At 45.5% G+C, this 21,760-nt stretch overlaps 1 pseudogene; it reads right to left on the bottom strand.

Annotated features, from left to right (window-relative positions):
• Window positions 1-13,842: 13,842 nt before the first annotated feature.
• On the bottom strand, window positions 13,843-19,458 carry LOC142660154 (lupus La protein homolog B-like; annotated as a pseudogene).
• Between the last annotated feature and the right edge of the window lie 2,302 nt (window positions 19,459-21,760).

Below are 21,760 nucleotides of genomic sequence, written 5' to 3'. Positions count from 1 at the left end.
CTGGTTTTCCATAACCGTGGAATAACTGTGCGGGCTGCGATCAACAGAAAACTGATCAGGGTTTTCGAATATGTTTTGATCGCCCCAGGGAGCATGGAAAGAAGCAACACCTCCGGGGTATTGGGAAGTACTTGGCCCGTGATTTTCTGTATAAGGTGCACCACCGACACCCAGAATGAGCGGAGTAACGGGCACTCCCACCAAATGTGCAGCATCGTACCACCAGTTCTTCCACACCGCCAACATGTATCTGGTACCGCCGGGTAGAAGGAATGTAGCAATGCGGGAACCCTATACCAGCGCGACAAGATCTTATAGTTTGTCTCCTGGGCCTTGCAGGAGATGGAAAAGCTATCACACAGGGAAAAAGCTTTACACCAGTCCGCCGACGATGGAGGCAACGTAAGCTCTCTTTCCCACCCTTTCACATAGGACGGTGGAACCTTGTTATGTAACTCCTGCAAACACTTATAGAGAAGGGAGATAGTCCTCTCCGGAGGGGAAGCAGCAACACATAGCTGTTCTATCGGTGTTAGATCTCTGTTCAAAGACAGCCTCACCCTACGAGCAGTATAGAAATGTCGTAGCCGTAAAAAATCCCAGCGCCCTACTGATGATCTCTCTGGCTCCGGGACAAGTGCCTCAAAGGACTTCAAACCCTGACCCGTCAGTACATGACGAAACGTCAGTGACGAAGGTCTGGATGCAAAGGTCAAGAAGGCAGGCTGCTTCCCAGGCGGAAAGTCCACATTATGAGAAATCGCCACCATGGGACCATCGGAAGGAATCCCTACCGCCAGAGTTCGATAACGTTTATACGTGAGTACCACTTGGCCCGCAACCAAAGGGAGCAGAGTGTTCTCCTGCCCCTTAAAGTACCTCCCCCGGAACCAGGGAAGGACAGTGAGAGGAATCGGCGCCAAAAGATTTTCCAGTCTCACCCACAATTTAGAGTCCGCATGATGGAACCAATCCAAGATCCTAGCACTTGCCGCCGCAAAGTAATAGGTCAATCAGGCAATCCTAGCCCCCCTCACCGCTTACTCTTGAACAAGGTAGTTTTCGCTATTTGCGGCAGTCTGTCCCGCCAAACAAACCTAGCCAGAGCTTTGTTTAGCTGAAGGAAAAAACCCCTGGGCAAGACACACGGGACCGTCTGAAAAATATACATGAGACGCAGCAGGATATTCATCTTTATCTCGTTTATCCTACCCAACCACGAAAAATCCTTGGTATCCCATTTGTCTAGGTCAGCTCTAAGAGTCTGAAGAATAGGCAGAAAATTAAGAGAGTAGGAGTCCGCAAGCACCACAGGTATCTGCACCCCTAAATATTTCAACCAGCCCGTCTGCCACGAAAAAGGATAGTTACTACGCACCTGCTGGGCTTCCTCCCCTGACAAAGATATCTTCATAGCCTCGCTCTTAGACATATTCATCTTGTAGTTACTATAATAGCTATACGTTCGGATGGCTTTCATCAGAGGCGGCAATGTGAGGTGTGGACTTGTAATATAAAACAATAAATCGTCAGCAAACGCCGACACCTTAAACTGCATTTCCCCAACCCGCACCCCCCGAATGTCAGCATTAATCCAAACAGCTGTCAATAGGTGTTCCATCACCACCGCAAACAGTAGGGGAGACAGTGGGCAGCCCTGTCTAGTCCCATTACCAATCCTAAATGGAGCAGATAGAGATCCATTAACCCTGATACGCGGCTGGGGATGATTGTAAAGGGACATTATACGCGTCAACATTAGACGACCTACTCCCATCTGGCTCAAAGCCGCCTCCAGAAACCCCCAATCCACCCGATCAAAGGCCTTCTCCGCATCCAGCGACAACAGCATACAAGGAACGCTACTCGTCGTCACGTGATGAATCAGAGAAAAGATCTTCAGCGTGTTATCTCTGGCTTTGCGCCTTGGGACAAACCCCACTTGATACGGGTGAATCGGGGACCCCAGAAACACAGCCAGTCTATTCGCTATCAACTTAGCATACATCTTAGCGTCTGTGTTGATGAGAGAGATTGGCCTATAGTTCACACAATGTTGCGGATCCCTACCCCCTTTCGGGATGGCCGTGATATGAGCCTGCAAAAACGAATCAGGGAACTTCACCTGTTCCGAAATTGAATTAAACGACTCTTGCAAAGGCGTCACCAATTCCTCTGCTAGGGATTTGTAAAATTTGTACCCATCGGGCCCCGGGCTCTTCCCTGCCGGTAACGCTTTAATAACCTGCAATAACTCCTCTCTGGTAAATGGTAAATCCAGGCCCACCGCCTCTTCTGGAGACAGCCGAGGTAACGCCGTGTCTCTAATATACTCAGATAAAGAGAGCGGGGAATCTCTAGCATGATCCCCCCTAAAATTCTCCACTGTTTGTTTCAACTCTATCATACACAATGGGTCCTTCAGCAAAGACTTGTTTAGGCGCCAGGTAAATCCACTGCGATGCTCCGTGGAAAAGCGCAGTACGCAAGACACCGGAGCGTGGTCAGAGAGAGGCATATTGCCAATAGAGGTCTCTTGCACAAAAGACAAAAGACAAACGTAATCAATCCTGCTATAAGAGTTGTGGGCGAATGAATAGAAAGTGAAGTCCCTGTCGTCCGGATGGGTCAACCTCCACACATCACAAAGCCGCATATCTCTGAGCCTCTTCCTCAATTTGTTCAACTTATTGTATGCCAGGGAAGTCCGCCCAGAGGACGTGTCGAGCAAAAGATTAATGGCTAGATTAAAGTCCCCACATAGGATAGGCGCGCCCGACGAGAAAGCGCTCAACTCCTCCAACATCTTCAGGAAAAAAAGGAACTTGGTTAGTGTTCGGGGCATAAATATTGGCTATCGTGACCGTGCGGACCCCTACCTCACATTTCAGAAAAATAAATCGTGCCTCTGAGTCCACATAGGAATCCATCACACTACCCTGAAAAGACTTGTGCAGGAAAATAGACACCCCCCTAGTCTTGCCATTTGGATTACTATAGTGGTATCCCACCAGATAATATTTATTACGAATGCTTGGAACCTGATCCGCCCGGAAGTGAGTTTCCAGAACACAAAGTACCTGGATCCTTTGTTTATGTGAAGCATACAAGATCTGAGACCTCTTCTCCGGAACATTAAATCCCTTCACGTTCAGGGATGAGATGGTGAAATCAGCCATTATCCATGAATTCAAAGAGAATCAAGATGCAACTAATCACAAAATACCTGTGTTCGCCAGACCCTGCCGCCATGCCCACCATCCCGTCAAAGACATCAAGTACATTGCAAACCTTCCATGTATACATTACATTACCAAAGCACAGCCTGCAAAATAGAAAATGGATAATAAGAGGAAAGAAAAAAGAAACAAATGACGAGTAAAACATCCTGTCACACCAATATACTAATTTGTGCCACTCAGCACCTGTATCACTGGTTAGAACCAGTCTAGTCTCAGCGATATTCCTTTGTGGGGGTCACAGAGGACTACCTTCAAACAGTGCACTACTACCTGATACCAGTAAGTATATATACCGAACTAAACTCCACAGCCTCTAATATCAACATCTGCTGTACCAGTTACATAAAGGGACAGACCTCACTAATGTTAATGCAAACCACCTACGGGGACTATAAATGCCTAACATGTCTATCCGCTCTAGAGTCTAACTTCGCATAGTATATTTAAACCAGGGCCCTACATCCGCCCAACCGGAAATTAATAACATGGCTTTTCGCAGACTCACGAAAATGACGGGCTCGGGCATCCCCGCATGGGTGAACACCTGCAATGCAAACAGGGTTAAAGAGAAAGCATATCCATCACATCAACGCTTGACGGGGACGCTCTCTGATGCCATCGCGGTCTCTGCGGCAACGGTGATGCAGATCTCTCCCGCCTCACAGGCGCGGACCTCCCAAGCGGTGGCGCTCCTGGCCCCTGCAAAGTATCCAGTTGGAAAGTCTCCCAGTCCAGCAATGCGATGACAGGCAATCCAAGGGCCCTCAAAAATCCCGGAAGTTCCGCATGTGTATGTAACGAGACAGTTCTGTCCTCCACTCGCACATGCAGGGCAAATGGGAATCCCCATCGATACGATATCCGCCGTTGTTGCAACATGGAGAGTAGAGGGCACATCAGACCACGCTGCCTCAGGGTGCGTCTCGCTAGATCCGGAAACAGGAGCAGTTTTGCCCCGTCGAAATCAATCTCAGCCTTCAATCTCGCCTTCTGCAGAATCTTCTCTTTTAGGCCATAATAGTGGATACGGCAAATGACATCGCGTGGTCTAGCAGCATCAGCACTCTTCAGACGCAATGCCCTGTGAGCTCTATCTATCTCAATATAGGTGTCCACCGGGCGATTAAGTAAGGTGTTGAAGATACCCGTCAACATCTGCATTAAGTCGGCAGTTCTAGTTGCTTCCGGCAAACCTCTCAGACGTATATTATTCCTCCTGTTCCTGTTTTCCAGATCGTCCAGCTGCCCTTGTAGTTGTCTCTGCTGTGAGCCTGACACTCTCTGCGCCTCCGTAAGCTGTCGTATAGTAGCAGACACAGAGTCCTTCCGTGATTCCAATGCCCCCACTTTAGCTCGCAAGGCTGTTACTTCAGATTGGACCACGTGTAAGTCCCGGCGCCACGCTACTTTTAGATCGGCAGCCATCACCTCCATGTCCCTCTTAGAGGGGAGAAATGCCAACAAAGCTTGCAATTCCGGGTGTCCCCTAAGCGTCTGGGCCGCCCGGTCCGGCGGCGGTAGATCTCCCATCAGGCTCCCACAAATGGGGAGGACCTCTCTCCCACTATTCCCCTAAGTCTCTGCCGCCTGCAGGTTTCTGGGGGTATCCCCCCATCTTCCGAGGAGTACTCCTCTCCCTCATCTTCCCCGGGCTCGGCCTGAGCCTGGTCGGGCCTCCGGTCTGTCAGCTTCCCCAGGTCTGCCATCAGGGCTACTGCTTCCAGGTCCCTCCCGGTGACCTGCACGAGAGAGCCGGCTGCCGCCCTGCCTCTCAGCTCCCCAGCGCCATTCTCCTGCGCCACTGCACAGCTCCGGTCCTGGCCGCCATCTTGGCTCCACCACGAGGCGTCGGCCGATGCAGGTAAGCGACATCCCCTGCCGTTGCTGCCCTCTCCTGCCTCCTCATCTGGCTCCTCCGTCTCCTGTGTCAGCGTCCTCCTCTGCCTCACCGCAGACTGGGCCTGCCCGCATCTGAGGCATGGTTCGGCATCCGCCATCTCGTGCGGTGGCTCACCCCGGTCCTGGTCGCCGCCATCTTGGATCCTCCCCGAGGCCCTCATCGATTCAGGTATGCGTCTCCGACCTCCACTTCTCTCCCGGCCGTTACCCCCAGTCAGGGAACCGGGGGTCCGCGACTCTGCATGCTCCACCTCCGGGGACAGCAGCTTCTCCATGCTTCCAGCTGGCGGCTCCATCAAAGGCAGCATCGCAGCTCCTTCCGAACTCGAATCCCCGGACACCAGTGGCCAAAAAAATAATCTGAAATCGGGGTATCTGCACCCCCTTGTGTCTGGGTACCCCGTCGGGCCTTTTTGGAATGGTTTTTCCCAATTTAGGTGCCCGATCTGTCCCTTTCTAGCACAGGCCTGAGGAGAGCTCACTCAAACACGTCTGCTCTCCAGCTCGTCCAGCCACGCCCCCCAACATGTTGTTTTAATAGCACAGTCAATTCCGTAAAAACAGCGCGCAAAAAACCATGGAGGAATCACTGTTTTTTTCATTTTCTACCCCACAAATAATTATTTTCCCGTTTCCTAGTACATTATATGGCAAAATAAATGGTGCTACGAAAAACTACAACTCGTCCTGCAAAAATCAAGCCCTCATAGTACTATATCGACGGAAAAATAAAGACGTTATGACTTCTGGAATGTGGGGAGGAAAAAACTAAAATGAAAATCTGAAAGTTGTTTACGACGGGAAGGGGTTAATGCGTATAACGTACAAATGTGAGCGCCACACTCTCCGTTGCCCACCCCCGGTAATGGAGTGTGGGCCCAGACATCTTGGTTTGTATGGGGCCCAGAAATTCCTGATGGCGGCCCAGCTGATGCGTTCCATGATTGCACCAAGAGATGCAGCATGGGAAGCCATTGGAGAAAGCAAGTTCCAGCAGCAGTGGTCCAGTGCGCCTTGCACTGGACCACTGCTGCTGGAACATGCTTTTTCCAATGGCCTCGCTGCTGAACAATCTAAATTTGGTAAGTGCAACCATAGTGGTGCCCCTAGATTTATATATTGTATATAGATGCCCTTTATCCATTCCTGTCATGTGGCACAGATCGAACAGGTTTTAAAGTAAAATATTATTTTAACCATTACCGCTATGTGTCCCTGATAGAGGTGGTGTCCCCATAAATTCCCCCTTTATAAATGTCTGTCATGTGTCCCTGTTAGAGCAAGTTTTAGCGTTAACAAATATTTCAGTCCTTTATGCCATGTGCCCCTGATAAAGCTGGTGTCACCGTAAAAATTAAGCATTCATGTCATGTTGGCCTTGTAGAACAGGTTTAACCCTATAATAGCCCCTCACCAATTAGATAAGTATATATATATTTATATGTATTTTATTTTTATTCAACAATGGATGATATCAAGGTCCACTGGCGAAGCACTACGGACCGATATAGATGCTAGATCACGTACAAAAGGAGAAGTGTTTTTGCTCTGTCCAAAAAAAGACCATATCTGTTCACTCAGCGCCCGTTTTTATAAATTTCTCTGTAAGTATCCTAAAAAAAAAAAAATTACATTGGTTTTTAAAACGTGTAATATATTGGAATGTAATTAATTATGTCCTAAACTTTGCTAGGACAACCTAGAGGAGGATGAGGAGGAGAATGGAGACGTGGAGGAGAGCACACCAAATACCCCTGCCCAGGAACACTCGAATCCCAATGATCCAGCTAATCCAGGGACTACATTTGGCCACAGTGTCTGTAGCCCTCCCTCAGCAGAAAATACTGCCCCTTCACGTGCCACCAGCAATAGATAAAGGGTGCAACCCTCTGCTGCTAGCCAGGTTGACTCCAGGATATTGGAGTACTTAAATAAGATCAAACCTGAAGATGAGGTGGACACTTTAGCCTGTACCATTACTCCATATTTGCACTTCATTCCACCAGAGCATCGCCTCAGGACCCAGCCAGCTGTTCTAATTTTATTGGAGGCCGCAAACCCCCCAAATGACCCCAGGGAGTGCTTTACAGCACTGGGGCACTGGTGCCTCTATGGCCACACTACTCCTCAGCCGTTACCACCATCCACGCATATATCCCCACCTCCACCACTGCCATCGCCATTTTTATCCAAGGCACTTTTTATCCTGAGTCACACCCCCAAAATGTTTATAGGGGGTCGTACTACAGCCCACAGGAGCTTTATTATTATGCTTCTCCACCTCCTTGGCAATCTGCAGGCCAAACGCCTTCAGAGAGAAAAGAGTCTACTCCAGCAAGTGGACCACCGGCCTCTCCTGATCTGTTTAATTTATAATTTATTGTTTCAGTTTATATATTTCTTTTATGTACAGCCTCATTTTTGTGCTGTAGTTTTGCATTTTTTTATTTGAATTAATTTTTTGGATAAAGTAATATTTGATATCCAAATTATTGTGCGTGTTTCTTCTCAAGGATGGTGGCGGATGGGCAAGAATTTTGCATGTATTTGTGGACAAATCATTAAACTGTTTGGTGACAAACAAATTTGTTTATCTAGAAAAAAAAATCACTCTTGAACACATACATTTTAGGAAATCTTTATTAAAAATACAAAATATATACTTACCTAGAGGACAAAAATGAGGTATTAGTTGATATTTAGGTCAACATATTACAATATTTTAAATGCACCTTGTATATGGTTAAAGTATTTTTATATTACATATTAAATAAAACAAACTTAATATTTTGACCTAAATATGAAAGCTTGAAACCCACGTCAAGGGTGCCCATTGTATTGCGAGTCCTCACACTAACCAAACAAAACTAAAACAATGCAAATTATAAACACAAAATCAAACTTTACACATGACATCTCTATTGGATAGAGTCCTGATGCCAGGGCACTACTCCCTCAGGGCTCACAAAATAATCCACAAAGAATTCCCGGATTCTGAGTCCAGATGTTCCTGGTCATCCTTGCGGTGTCTCATGAATTGTAAATACTCCAGTGGCCATGTGTTGTTCAATGTCACCATCACCTGTTGAATCATTCATCTGGGTGAATTTGTGAAGGATGACACAGGCTTTGATGACATGGTCCACATTGTCTGGATCCATCTGAATTGTGGACAAGAAGACTCTCCATTTATTGGCGAGAAAACCAAAGGCGCACTCAACAAACCGATGAGAGCCTGGTGAGCCGCTGACCCATTCTGGAAGCCCTGAAGATGCCAGCATCAATAGTTCTACCATAGGAACCGATGTCCACAATCACAAACCGGTAATTGCTGTCAGCCAAGGCCAACAGCACTACCGAGAAATACTGCTTGTAATTGTAGAATCGGGACCCTGAGTGCGGCAACTTCTTGACACAGATGTGTTTCCTGTCCAGCTCCCCAATGCAATAATGGAAACTGAGCATTGTCGATGAACCCATCCAATGAGCATCTAATGTTCTGCCGTGGGTTGAGGCATCATCGTGTCTTTGAGTCTCTTCCAGATGAGCTCAGAGGTAGACCGGATAATCCCAGAAATGGTTGACGTCCCCAGTAGAAATTCAAAATGAAGGGACGCAAAATAATTTTTAGTTGCAGGGAATCTGAAGAAATAAGATAACAAAATTAATTAACTACATAAACTATCAACATTACTGCCCTGCTTACAGGCCTCATCAACTTGCTCTGTGAGGATAACTACAGTGCATTTAAAAAAAACAATGACATTACTATTTATTGGATAGGGTCTTTGTGGCCTTCACAATACTAGTTAGATTAGCAAGCTAACATATGTTATAAAAGGAGGCATTAACTGTACTGATAGGTATAACATCCTGAGGGAATCATCTGGGGGAATTGGGAAAGGCCATATAGCATAGTGCTACCTCTATCGGGCTGATAGGGCGAATTTTTATAAAAAATGTATTCTTACCTCAGGGTGAGGATGAGCCGTTCCTCAGATGAAATGCTGCGTCGCATGTTGGTATTCTGGAATGTTAGTCCAGGACACAGCTCCTCCAGCAGGCGGTCAAATGTAGGGATGGACATCCGACAGAAAAAAAAAAATTTTGCCGGATGAAGCCACAGCTCCCCATACAGGGTATGGAAGTGCCCTTTGGAGGCACGTTGGGAGACAATGGGATGAACCCAAAGCCTTCTTCTCTTCTTAGGTTCTTCTTCCACCATATGGTGCCGCTCTTCATATGTCCGAGAGATAAGCCACAGGTGCAAAACATGCTCTATAGGTTTGGATGACATGTTCACAAGCCAAAAAGTAGACAAAAACCAAACTGACAAAGCAGAGGAATCCGACAAAGATCTCTACGCTGTAAAAGCAATAGAAAATGGCGTCTAGCGATCTTGTGCCCTTCCTGTGGGTGTTTTCTGAGGGTTGGGACAAAATTGTGACAAAAGTCCTCCTTCTGTTTTTTTTGCGTCCGTGATACACGCATACAATACGGATGACATACATGCGTTAAACATGGACAAACGGAAGTCACATGGAGATACAAATGTGGTGTATTTTGTGGATGATAAAGGTACACGCTCGTCTGAATGTAGCCTTAGACACTGCAATGGAAAAAAAACCATAACTGACAGAATGTAACTAGGCCCATAGCTACAACAGAATGTAATGTCTTCTTTGCGTTTTTCTGCTTGTGTACATGTGGCCCCTATGGTGAAATCCACAAAGTTACTAACTCCCTTTACTGAATGCTTACCCTGCTGTCTATCATTCTATGTAGTTGTATTAAAATTATTGTTCCCTTATTATTGTTACCAACCAGTTGGATGGAGAGGTGCTGGAAATCTCTGTGCATTCAATGTAAGGCTTCGTTCACATCTGCGTTGTGCCATCTGTTTAGTGTATCCATTGAAATTTAAAAGTACGGACTGCTTGACGGATGCCAAACTGATTGCAACAGAAGGTAAAATAAGGTGTTTTTTGACGGATCAGTCAAAAAAAGGACTCTTTTCTTTCCGTTTGCCATCAGTTATACTCTGTTTTAACGGATTTGTTTTTTAGTTTTTTTCTTGTTTTTTTTTGGTCAGGAAGTACTATAAAAACCAGAACTAAATCCAAGATGACTTCAGTCTGGACAAAATATTTTCTGGGGAGAGTATCTCTTTCTGCTCCAGATTTTATTGTTTAGCATTTTCAACATGTTGCCTGCATATCTATTTTGCTGAATATTTTATCTCAAATGCCGGATGGGTTGACTGGCAAGAACACATGATTTGATGTTCTCTTTTTTTTTCTTTCCAATAAAATCCTTTGTTGTGTATTTCTTTCTCAATATCTGTAATTTGTGAGCTCCATATCATTTTAGCCTATTTATAATCAACATAATTTATTTAAAATATTTTCAACACTATTTTGCCATGTGTTTTATTATTATTATTATTTTAAAATATAAGTTATATGGGGCTCATACCGTACAGAAATGTTCCTGTCATATAGTAAACTTGTTGTGCATTGAATCATTAATCATCTAATTTTCTTTAGATTTTTCCAGCAACCTGAGCCAGGCTGGTCATGCTGGCCAACTGTGTGGATAGCACACTTATCCCACCTGAATGGTCTTGTTCAGCGCAGCTGTCAATGACACAACACCAGGTAGCAGTTAGGATATGTTCACACGCAAACTCAAAAATGTCTGAAAATACGGAGCAGTTTTCAAGGCCGTTTTTGGAGCTGTTTTCTATAGAGTCAATGAAAACCTGCACTTCTTTTTCGTGGCCGTTTTTTTACGCGGCCGTTTTTCTGCTTCCGATTTTTCGGGAGTTTACGGCCCAAAAAAACGGCTGAAAATAGGCCGTGTGAACATACCCTAAGGGATCACATTGATACTAAACATTAGTCTCTTTGACAACTGCGGTGAGACAGGCTGGTCATGCTGGCCAAGTGTGCTGACAATCAGCACACTTGGCCCACCTGGATGACCTTGTTCAGCTGAGCTTTTGGAGCTGTTTTTCTATTGACCCAATGAAAAACGGCTCCAAAAACGGCTCAAGAAGTGACATGCACTTCTTTTTTATAGGGCATTTTATTACACGCCTTTTTACATACGGCGCGTAAAAACCGCCCCATGGGAACGAAACTCCATTTTTCCCATTGAAATCAATGTGCAGATGTTTGCAGCCGTTCAGCCTACGTATTTTTAGACGTTTTTCGGGTGTTTATGGTGATCCTAAACATTAGGCTGCTCATGCTGGCCAAGTGTGCTGACAATCAAAACAGTGTTGCAACTTCGGAGACATTATTTGCAAATACAATGATAATGAATAAAAAATGGTTTAGTAATTACATAGATTAATCACATGAAAATCAGTTGTTTTTTTTCAAAGTTATGAACTTTAATTTATATTGTAAAATTAAATGATCAATTTCAATGTAAACTTTATAAAAAATGGAAACTGAAAAATTTCGGATATGTTTTTCTTCTATAATAAAAACTATATACATTACAAATTTGTTCATGGTTTGATACAAACAATCAAAAGATAAACGACATATGCTAATATTCAGGCTGGGGGGTGGCAGACACATGCCTCTGTCTGCTGACCCCTCTATCTTCTGTTTCTTCCTGAATGGCACTCTCACAAGGGTCGCGCTGTCTGGAAGGTCCTACAGGAGTGTATTTATGAGGGGTTTGGAGGGAATAAGAATCAGAAAAAGTAGGAAAGAGTTGAGTGTGAGGTGTGTAAGGTGTAGTAAAAGAGGTAGGCAGAGAAAAAAGAGAAGAGGGAGAGCGAGCAGAGGACCAAAAGTGAGAATGAGCAGATTGAGAGTGTGAAGGTGGGATGGAATGTGATGGTGTAAAGGACTGTGAGTGGGCTCAGGAATTAGAGGAGAAATGTCCTTGGGATGGGCGATAGGACTGGGACGGTGGATAGGACTGGGATGGAGGATAGGACAGGGATGGAAACAGTGTAGGATATTCCACACAGTTTGAGTGAGTACCACCCAGCACTCCAATATCTGTTCAGGTGTCATTTGCTCCACCCAAGGAATAAGAGTTTCGAAGAAATGATGAGTAGTTGTAGGGAAATGCGTCGCTACCGCCCTCTCCGAGCGACTAATAAGATATAAAATCTCCTCCCTAAAACGACATTATCACGGTCTGTGGGTATGTGGACTCACTAGGCCGCACCGCCGTAGCGGGGAGGCAGCTGGCCAAACAACAGAGCACCCCAGCAAAACAGAGTCCCGTACTAGGGTATCTGAATAGTCCAGACAGTGGCCGAGGCTTTGGCATGGGTGGAGGTGGGTGCAGCAGGTTATGCCAGACTTGGGAGATGACAGCAGGTGCAGCACGTTGCGCCAGACGTGGCGGATTACACTGGACGTGGAAGATGGCACTGGATGTGGCAGATGACAGCATGTGCAGCACTTTGCGTCAGACGTGGCGGATCACACTGGATGTGGAAGATGGCACTGGACATCGCAGATGACACAGGACGTGGCAGATGACACAGGATGTGGCAAACGACAGCAGGTGCAGTAGACACGAATCCAACACTAGTAGGCACAGGAACAAGAACACAGCACGGGATACAGGAACAGGTAACAGGGCACGGGTAACTACTGTAACAGGAAAGCACTAAGGGACCATTTGCAAGACAGACATGGGATACACTAACAACGCTCAGGCAAAGATCAGAAGGGCAGGGCCTTTGTTATAGTCCATGAAATCATTGCAGTTGATTATGATGATTGTCCACGGGACACAGCGGACCAGAGTGGAAGTGAGCGCTGGCGTCTCCTAGGAAGGAGATGCGAGCCAGCACTCACTGATCCATGGCTGCGGGCTTCGGGAGGTGAGTAAACCCGATGGCCTGCGGCTATGGACGCTACACTCATCTGTTCATCTAATCTCAGCAAGGCATCCCTACAGTACCTTGCAAGATCCTCCCATTCACTTGGGCGTCTCTTACCAGGTCTCTCGCGCCTTAACAGATTATCAAAGTTGGTCTGAATTGATGATGTACCTGTTAAGGCAGAAGAGGGTACTGGTGGGGGAGCCTAAAGTGCCCTGAATAGTCATTGGAGGAATAGAGGGGCCAGCCGAGTTGTCTTCTGTAGTGACCGCTTCATGAGGGACTTCATGCTCACGAGTACTCGATGTTGTCCGACAAATAAAAGAATAATGAAATAAATAGGTATAACAGGCTAGAAGTACTTGTATTCGAAATAATTGAACGATTATATTTGCTTATGCCATCTACCAGGATTTTCTTGAACATAGACAACAGTATAGAGATGTTATTATTTTTTTATTTTAAATGGGGAGAATAATGGCCTTATATGACTTTACTTATGGGTGCGCAGAATAGTATATTTTACGCAATTAATAGCATATCTATATATATATATATATATAGATATGTTCATAGGCTGGATGTAGATTCATCAACATACAAAATAGATTTTCTTTAAATAGGGGCCAGGATTACAGTGTGTATATTATTGTACATAGGAAGCAGTGTTTTAGTAGTTCACATCTTGTGCATAGCATTCAGTCTAGTACTTTCATTCTTGTGTTTATACAGCGCTAATTACTTCTACATAAGGGGCAGTATTATAGTAGTTATATTCTTGTATATAGGGGCAACATTATAGTAGTTATATTCTTGTATATAGGGGCAACATTATAGTAGTTATATTCTTGTATATAGGGGCAACATTATAGTAGTTATATTCTTGTATATAGGGGGCAGTGTTTCCTGCTGCTTTGGCTCTGGCTCATCTGTGGTCTTGTCCTCCAGATGCCTTTAATTTGGACTTCCGGGTGCTTCGGTCCAATTTTTACCATCAGCAGATGAAGAAACATCAGTCTTAGACTCTTCCATGCCTTCTTCATCACTGCTTTCAAATTTCTTCTTTTTCCCTTGGAACTGTATCTTCTTTTTGAGTGAATCATTTCTTCCACCCCTTCCTTTTCCTTCCCACCTATTCTTTTCCATTTAATGTAGGATTCTTGCTGATCTTCCATGATGTTCTTTAATGCAGCTTTCTCTACATCACCCTCAAGAAGTTCCCAGCTCACATCCTTCTCTTTCAGCTGCAGGCTGTCCTTATTTGCAGCTTTGGCCTTTTCCAATGCTTCTTTTGCATTGCTTTTAGATAATATCATTCCCTCCTTCGCTCCCCTGCTAAAATCAATCCATTTTATTTCCCCATGACTCTGAAATAATGCATGAATATCTTCTCTGGAAGTCATATTGTCCAGATCACCTGAGAATTTTAAGAGGCAGCCGGTCTGTTCTTCTAATGATTTAATTTCAGCTTCCTCAGCTTGCTTTTGGGCATTTGACTTCTCGTTTGGACTTTGCTTTGCCTTCAGACTGTTTGTGCTTCCTTTCTTCATTCTTGGAAAAATATTCATCCTTTGACAGTATGATCATGTCAGAATCTTTGAGCTTAAGACCTCTATTTTCCAATAATTTTTTTGAAGCCTCTTCTGTCTCAAATACAATAAATATAGAACCCTTAAAGGAACAGTGTCATCACAAATTTTTTTTTCATATGTTCAAGATGTTAGTGCTTTATTAAAAACGTTTATATTTATTTGTGTGTTTGTGTTTTACTTTTTCTTATTTTTACACTTTTTCTTCCCTATGGGGGCTGCCATTTTTTGTTCCATTTCTGTGTGTGTCGATTAACGACACATACAGACATGGAATACGGCAGCCACAGTCCCATAGGGACTGCGAACGGCTCCCGTCCCATTCACTTGTGTGTACGGCGTCTGTGTGGGAACTGCGCATGCGCCGCTCCCACACAGTCCAATTTGAAATTGGCGCCGTCCGGCGCCATTTTCCTGTGGACCGGAAGTCGCGGCCGGACAGTAATATTACTACTTCCGGTCGCGGCTTCCGGACTTGTGCACTTGGACCAGCGGCAGCAGACGGAGCGGACGGGCCGGAGGGAGTCGCGGCGGCAGGAGCAGGTAAGAGATTTCAATGTATGTTCGTGTTTGTGTGTGTTTACTACTGTATGTAACCCTACTACACTGTGTGTTAGCTCAAAAAATGGCGACACACAGTGTAGGAGGTTACACCGTTCAAACCCCTCGTTTATCCCGGCACTAGCCAGGATAAAGGAGGGGGGGATGCTGAGAGCTCACTAGGGCTTTTTACCCAATTTTTCAGCAGAAAAGCTATGTGGTTGCTTTACCACATATTTTTGGGAATGGCTCCATCTAGTGACCAGAAATGGTAAATACTATAAATTTGAATCCAATTGAATCCAATTTATAATATTTCCTGACTCGTGAAAAAAATAAAAAAAATTTGAACAATGTTTAATCACCCACACACTAAATGTTTAATTTAAAAAAAAACAACATGTTTTTCTGGCAACACATTGCCTTTAAAGGTCTTCTGAAGAGTTGGTCTCATTTGAATGTTCCCAATTGGACACTTTCCTTCAAGCCACTGTTTTATATGATCCAGGGATGTGTCAGGCTGAAATAATTTAACGTAGACCGATCAGGTTTTCATAGCAGTCTTGTATTCCGGTAACGGCTTGTCAGGTGACCGTCTAAGTCTAGATTTCTCCTCATCAATATGCAGTGGACCAGTCTTGGATTTTTTTAAGTGCTTCAAAAATCTAGGCAAAATCTGTTGTCAATTTGTTCAACCTGTTGAACTTGATCATAGTCTGTAGGGGCACCCAGCCATCATCGAGGGCAATTCGTTCCTTTAAGAACTTATCTCTTGGAAGATTATGATCATCAAAATAGTACTCAACTTGCTGACAAATCTTTGTATCCAAGTCATGCTCATTGTACCCATTTCAGCCATATTAAAGCCTGAGCTTGCCACAATCCTCCGGTTCTACAAACCACACGCTGCTAATGGCCTGAGGAAGATGCTGGTGCAGTATCGAAACGCGTAGCCTAACAACTGGCAGAGAATGCCCAATGTAAAATTGTTAGAGGTAAGCAAATTTACATGCTGGAATCGCAGGTGATAGTTTTGAGAAATCATGGTGATGATATTGATGCACAGCTAAACACTTCAGAATTGTTTATGTGTCAGTATAAAACCTCACATAGCGATCTAAAAGGATCCCTATGCGCTGACAAAATGAATGGAGAGGAGTACATGACGCTGATTGGTCAGCGTCATACACTCCTCTGTACAACGCCCACTTGGTCTAAAGTAAAAACACGCCCACTTGGGCATTAAGCAACTCATTAGCATAAATCTAAAATCACTAAAAAAGTGGTGAAAGCAGATCGTTTTTTTTTTAAATAAAAAGCACTGCTGTCACCTACATTATAGTGCCCATCTCCTTATGTAGGAGATAGGGCACTTATAATGTGGTGACAGAGCCTCTTTAAGCAGCAGCAGCAGCAAAATTCCACAGAGAGGACTGAGGAGAGCTGTTATGTAAGTATAAGGGGATGGATTTGTTTAAAGGGTCTGTATTTAGGGTAACTGTATTTAGGGGGTCTGGTGTGGCATCTGTATTTAGTGGGCCTGGTTTGGGGACTGTATGTAGGAGGCTTGGTGTCTGTATTAGTTTAAGGGGTCTGTATTTAGGAGGTCTGGTCTGGGGTCTGTACCAGTTTAACCGGTTTACGGTCAGCATATTTAGGGGTCTGTGTTAGTTTAAGGGGTCTGGGGTCTGTATTTATGGGGTCTGGTCTGGGGTCTGTATTAGTTTATAGGGTCTATTTAGGGGGCCTGTTCTAGGGTCTGTATTAGTTTAGGGGTCTGTATTTAGGGGGTCTTGTCTGGGGTCTGTATTACTTTATAGGGTCTATTTAGGGGGCCTGTTCTAGGGTCTGTATTAGTTTAGGGGTCTTTATTTAGAGGTCTGTATTTAGGGGTCTGGTCTAGGGTCTGTATTAGAATAGGGTTCAGGTCTAGGGTCTGTATTACTTAAGTGAGTCAGGTCTGGCGTCATTATTAGTGTAGGGGTCAGGTCTGGGGTCTGTATTTAGGGGGTCTGTATTAGCTTGAGGTCTGGTGTCTGTATTTATGGTGTCTGGTCTGGAGGTCTGTATTTAGGGGGTCTGGCCTGGGGTCTGTATTAGTTTATGGGGTCTGTATTTAGGGGTCTGTATTAGTTTAGGTGGTCTGGTCTGGGGTCTGTATTAAGGGAGTCAGGTCTGGGGCCTATTTAGGGGTCTTGTCTGAGGTCTGTATTTATTTAGGGTGCTTGTTCTGGGCTCTGTATTTGTGTAGGGGGGTCTGGTCTGGAGACTGCAATAGTTTAGAAGGTCTGGGGTCTATATGTATTCTATGATCTAAAGAGAAATCTGGGCAGCACAGTAGAACAAAAACCTCCAGGGTATCTGGGTGCAGGCCTCCAGGGATCCGACTTGTAAATTCCCAATAGTAGACAAGATATAGAAATAGAGGCAGCACTCCACAGGTCCAAAATAGAATATATTTATTCACCCATCAGTGATAAAGGTACAATGTTTCAGCTGCTCTGTTCAAGCTTGACAAAGGCTGCATTGAGCAGCTGAAATGTTGTACCTTTTTCACTGATGGGTGAACAAATGTATTCTATTTTTGACCTGTGGAGTGCTGCCTCTCTTTCTATACCTATTCTATGATCTAGTCTGGGGTCCAAATTTATTAGTCTGAGTAAAAGGGGTTGTCCGGGCACATCGATAGGTCATCAGTATAAAAAAACGGTCTGTGCCCGGACAACCCCTTTAATGTAAGGGCCTGGGCCTTGGTGTCTAAATTTGTGTGTTTCTATAGAGGCTGGAAATGGCTGCAGAAGTGATTGGCAAAGATGTCTCATCAGGAGAAGTCGCCATAACGGTCTGCGTCAGATGGAGAAGAAAAGAAAACGGCTCCCATCAGAGAAGACATCACTTGTGTGTCACTGGATCAATAGGGAATCTGTCACCTCTCCTGACATGTCTGTTGCAGGTAATCCTTGTATTCTACATATCTCTGTGTACCCAGGACTAATAGACAAATGCGTGTTACCATTCCCATTGTCAAGAGGAAGTGTCCCTACACAGTGGGATACTGTCAGCGATGGTTGGAGACGGTCAGTATGTAGGGACACAGCCCTTTGACAAGGGGAATCGTAACAACCATTTGTCAATGCTCACACAGAAAGGTGGTGTCCACTATAGACATGACAGAGCAGCGGTGGAGAAGGGGGGCCCAAGTTTGTGGAACAGCCCAGGGCCTATGGTCTACTTAAGCCGCCACTGAGCAGGTCCTGCGTGTCTGTGACATGCAGGATCCACCTGTAATCTATCACATAAAGCCTTAGGTTATATTCACACTTCGCTATTGAGGTGTGGTTGAAAACCGCATTTGAAAAAATACATGCGGTTTTACTGCAGTTTTGCAATGCGTTAAATGGATGCCAATTTTTTTTCTGGATGAAACACATTTATTTGATATGTTTTACCCATGAAAACTGGCCATTTACTGCATCACAAAACCACGACAAATTGTAAGAAACTGTGTGCGTTTTTTTTAACTGCACCTCAACCGCTACGTTTAAATATACCGTAAGGGAACAAAATAGTCACGCCTCCCTTCCCAACACAAAAACTAGAAAGAAAAATCTTCCACACATAATATTTACAAAAAAGCCCCCTTACCCCAAACAAATGAACTATAAGGGTCTCTTCTTATGCCACACATTTACGGTTTTTGGGCAATTGCTTTATAACTAGGTCATTGGACACAGTTTTGAGAAAATCGCTGCAAAAAAATACAATATGACTGTAACCTGTGATTAGATGCTAAATAAGTCCCCACACACATAGCGTTCATCCCATTCCCACAAAAAACAATGTATTAAGAAGTCCCCCTCCCCAACACATAGCATTTACAGTAAAATCCTCCCTCCCCACAAAAATACAGAATCCCCTTACCCCACACATAATATTTACAGTTAAGTCCCCCCTCTCCCACAAAAATGATTTATAAAAGAATCCCCTCCCCCACACATAATATTTACATTCAAGTTCCCCCTCCCACACAAAAAGGATTTATAGAAGAACCCCCCCTACACACACAATTACTGACAAGCCCCCTTCTCACAAAAACGATTATACAAAATCCCCTCCCCCACATATAACACTTACAGTAAAGTCCCCCCTCCCCACAAAAACGATTTATAAAAAATATCCACACACACACACACAACACTTACAGTTCCCCCTATTTGCTCAGTATATACACAGCTGTACTCACCAGTCCTGAGCTCTGTCGGGGGTTGTGCAGGCAGGAGGACAGCTGTGTGTATAACTGCTCCTCCCCAGCCCTCTCTTCCTCCATCCTCCCGGCCTGTCTGCTATGTAAATAGCCAGCACCGAACACGGTGTTCTCCTCACGGGCAGAGTGTAATGCACACACAGATGCCCCATACAGTATAATGCTCACACAGATGCCCCATACAGTATAAAGCCACCATAGCTGCCCCCTACAGTATAATGCCCCATAGTTGCCCCTTACAGAATAATGCCCCATGGCTGCCCTGATACAGAATAATGGCCCCATACCTGCCCTCCTAGAAGCAGAATCCACGGCCAGAGCATCGGGGGGAATCCGCTCCATGAGTTGAGCTTGACGTCACTGTCCATATATGGACTGTAACACCTAAGGCTTCACCAGGAGCAGAATCCTTGACCAGAGCGTTGGCATCTCTGTGGCAGGGAATGACGCTCCAGAAGTAGCCCCTGACGTCACTGTCCATATATATGGCAGTGGGCAGTGGCGTCGGGTTCCCTCTAGGAGCGGAATCCCTGGCCAGAGCATCGGCAACGCTCTGACACTGGATTCCGCGCCTGGAAGAGTCACTGACTTCACTGTCCATATATGGACAATGATTACAAGTGCTTGCCCGGGCTCAGTGCTTAAAGTAGCGCTGTGCCCTGAGGGTCCTCGACGAGTGGAGGAGCTCCGTCTGCTCCTCCACACTGTACAGCTGCTGAAGCTGGGAGCTGACTGTTCCTTGCTTCAGCATTAAGTTGAACTGTATCTGCATCCTCAGGACGCAGTAGACACTTGGACGTACCACCAGCCGTCCAGGACAACGGGACACTGCTCGGAATTCAAGACTGTCCCACTGAATCTGGGACGTTGGGGGGTATGTGCAAGGTTGTCACAGAAGAGATAGAATAGAGACGGGAATGATGGCAAAAACAGAGTCTTTACTCAAGCCGGTGTTAACTCCAACATGGGGACACCAGACAAACAAACACTTCTCACTAGTATAGACCTTAGGCGTGTGTACAGGGCGCTGCATCCTCACTGCATGTAGGGGGGGGGGGGGTGACTGGGCAGGCCATTTAATGAACTCTCATTCCTAATGGTTACACACACGGAGACAGAGCAGAGACTGCCAGTCTACCTCTGCAAGAAGCCTGTGCAGCAGGGGAGGAGTAAGGTTTACAGTTGGAGACTATTGGAGAATCTTTCTACAGTTTGTGCCTGTATATATAACTATGTGTGTCTATATGTGTTTCTATGTGCATATGTGCCTCTGTGTTTCTATGTTTCTATTGCCTATATGTCTAAATATGTGCCTTTATGTATGTACAGTATATATGTTCTAGTATGTGCATATCTGTAAATGTGGATAATTTTTGGTTTGTGGAGGGCAGCAATAGAGAGTCCCGTACACGGCACCATCCAACCTAAGGACGGCCCTGCTTCTCAGACTGGAGAGGCAAAGTCTCTTATAAAACTCTGGTTCAGGCAGCAGGGTAATGGCTGGCTCAATCTGAGGACAGATTCAAGGGCACTGCTCTCTGATACATAGGCAGGGCCGCCATCAGGAATTTCAGGGCCCCCTACAGCTAAATTTTCTGGGCCCCCCTACCGTGGCACCACCTGTTAACGGTACTCCGTCCAGCACTATATTATGGTACCCAGGGCCGTCATCAGGGGGGGTATTATGGGTACTGATGTGAGAGGCCCGGCCAAACCTAATTGAAAGGGGGGCCCGGCAACTGCCGCGACTTGCCTTTGGTAGAAAAAAAACAGGCCCCTGCAATGGGGCCCGTTTTTTTCACCAAAAGAATGTCGTGAGCTGCGGGCCCCCCTTTCAATTAAGTTTGGCCGGGCCTCTCACATCAGTACCCATAATACCCCCCCTGATGGCGGCCCTGGGTAGCATGGGGGTCGTCATGGGGGCCGTCAAACACTGCCGCCCGTGCGACCGATCGCGCGCACCCACAAACTCCCGCGCATGCGCACCCGCGACCGCCTGGAACCGCGCACTGAATTTTGAGGCAGATTTTGACCTGCCCACACTATTTTGCCCGCGGCGATTGAGGACAGCAGACAAAAAACGCAGGGAAAAATGCATTTTCTGCCTCCCATTGATTTCGATGGGAGGTCAGAGGCAGAACCGCGGCAAGAAAGGACGTGCTGATTTTTCTTTTTTCCGCGACTGGCTCCCATTGATTTCAGATTAAATCAATGGGAGGCGGTTTTGGAAGTTCTTTGGTGCTGATTCTGATGCAGTGTCCGAGTCAATATCAAGGCCCAAAAACTCTGTGAACTGGGCCTCTATTCTTAGTGCAGCCCCGCCTCCTGTCATGACGTTTCATCCCATGTGACTGCTGCAGCGGTC

Source organism: Rhinoderma darwinii, chromosome 9 (assembly GCF_050947455.1).
Source record: "Rhinoderma darwinii isolate aRhiDar2 chromosome 9, aRhiDar2.hap1, whole genome shotgun sequence".
Lineage (NCBI taxonomy): Eukaryota > Metazoa > Chordata > Amphibia > Anura > Rhinodermatidae > Rhinoderma > Rhinoderma darwinii.
The sequence above is the reverse complement of the archived record's forward strand: the minus strand, read 5'-3'. Positions and strand labels throughout refer to the sequence as shown.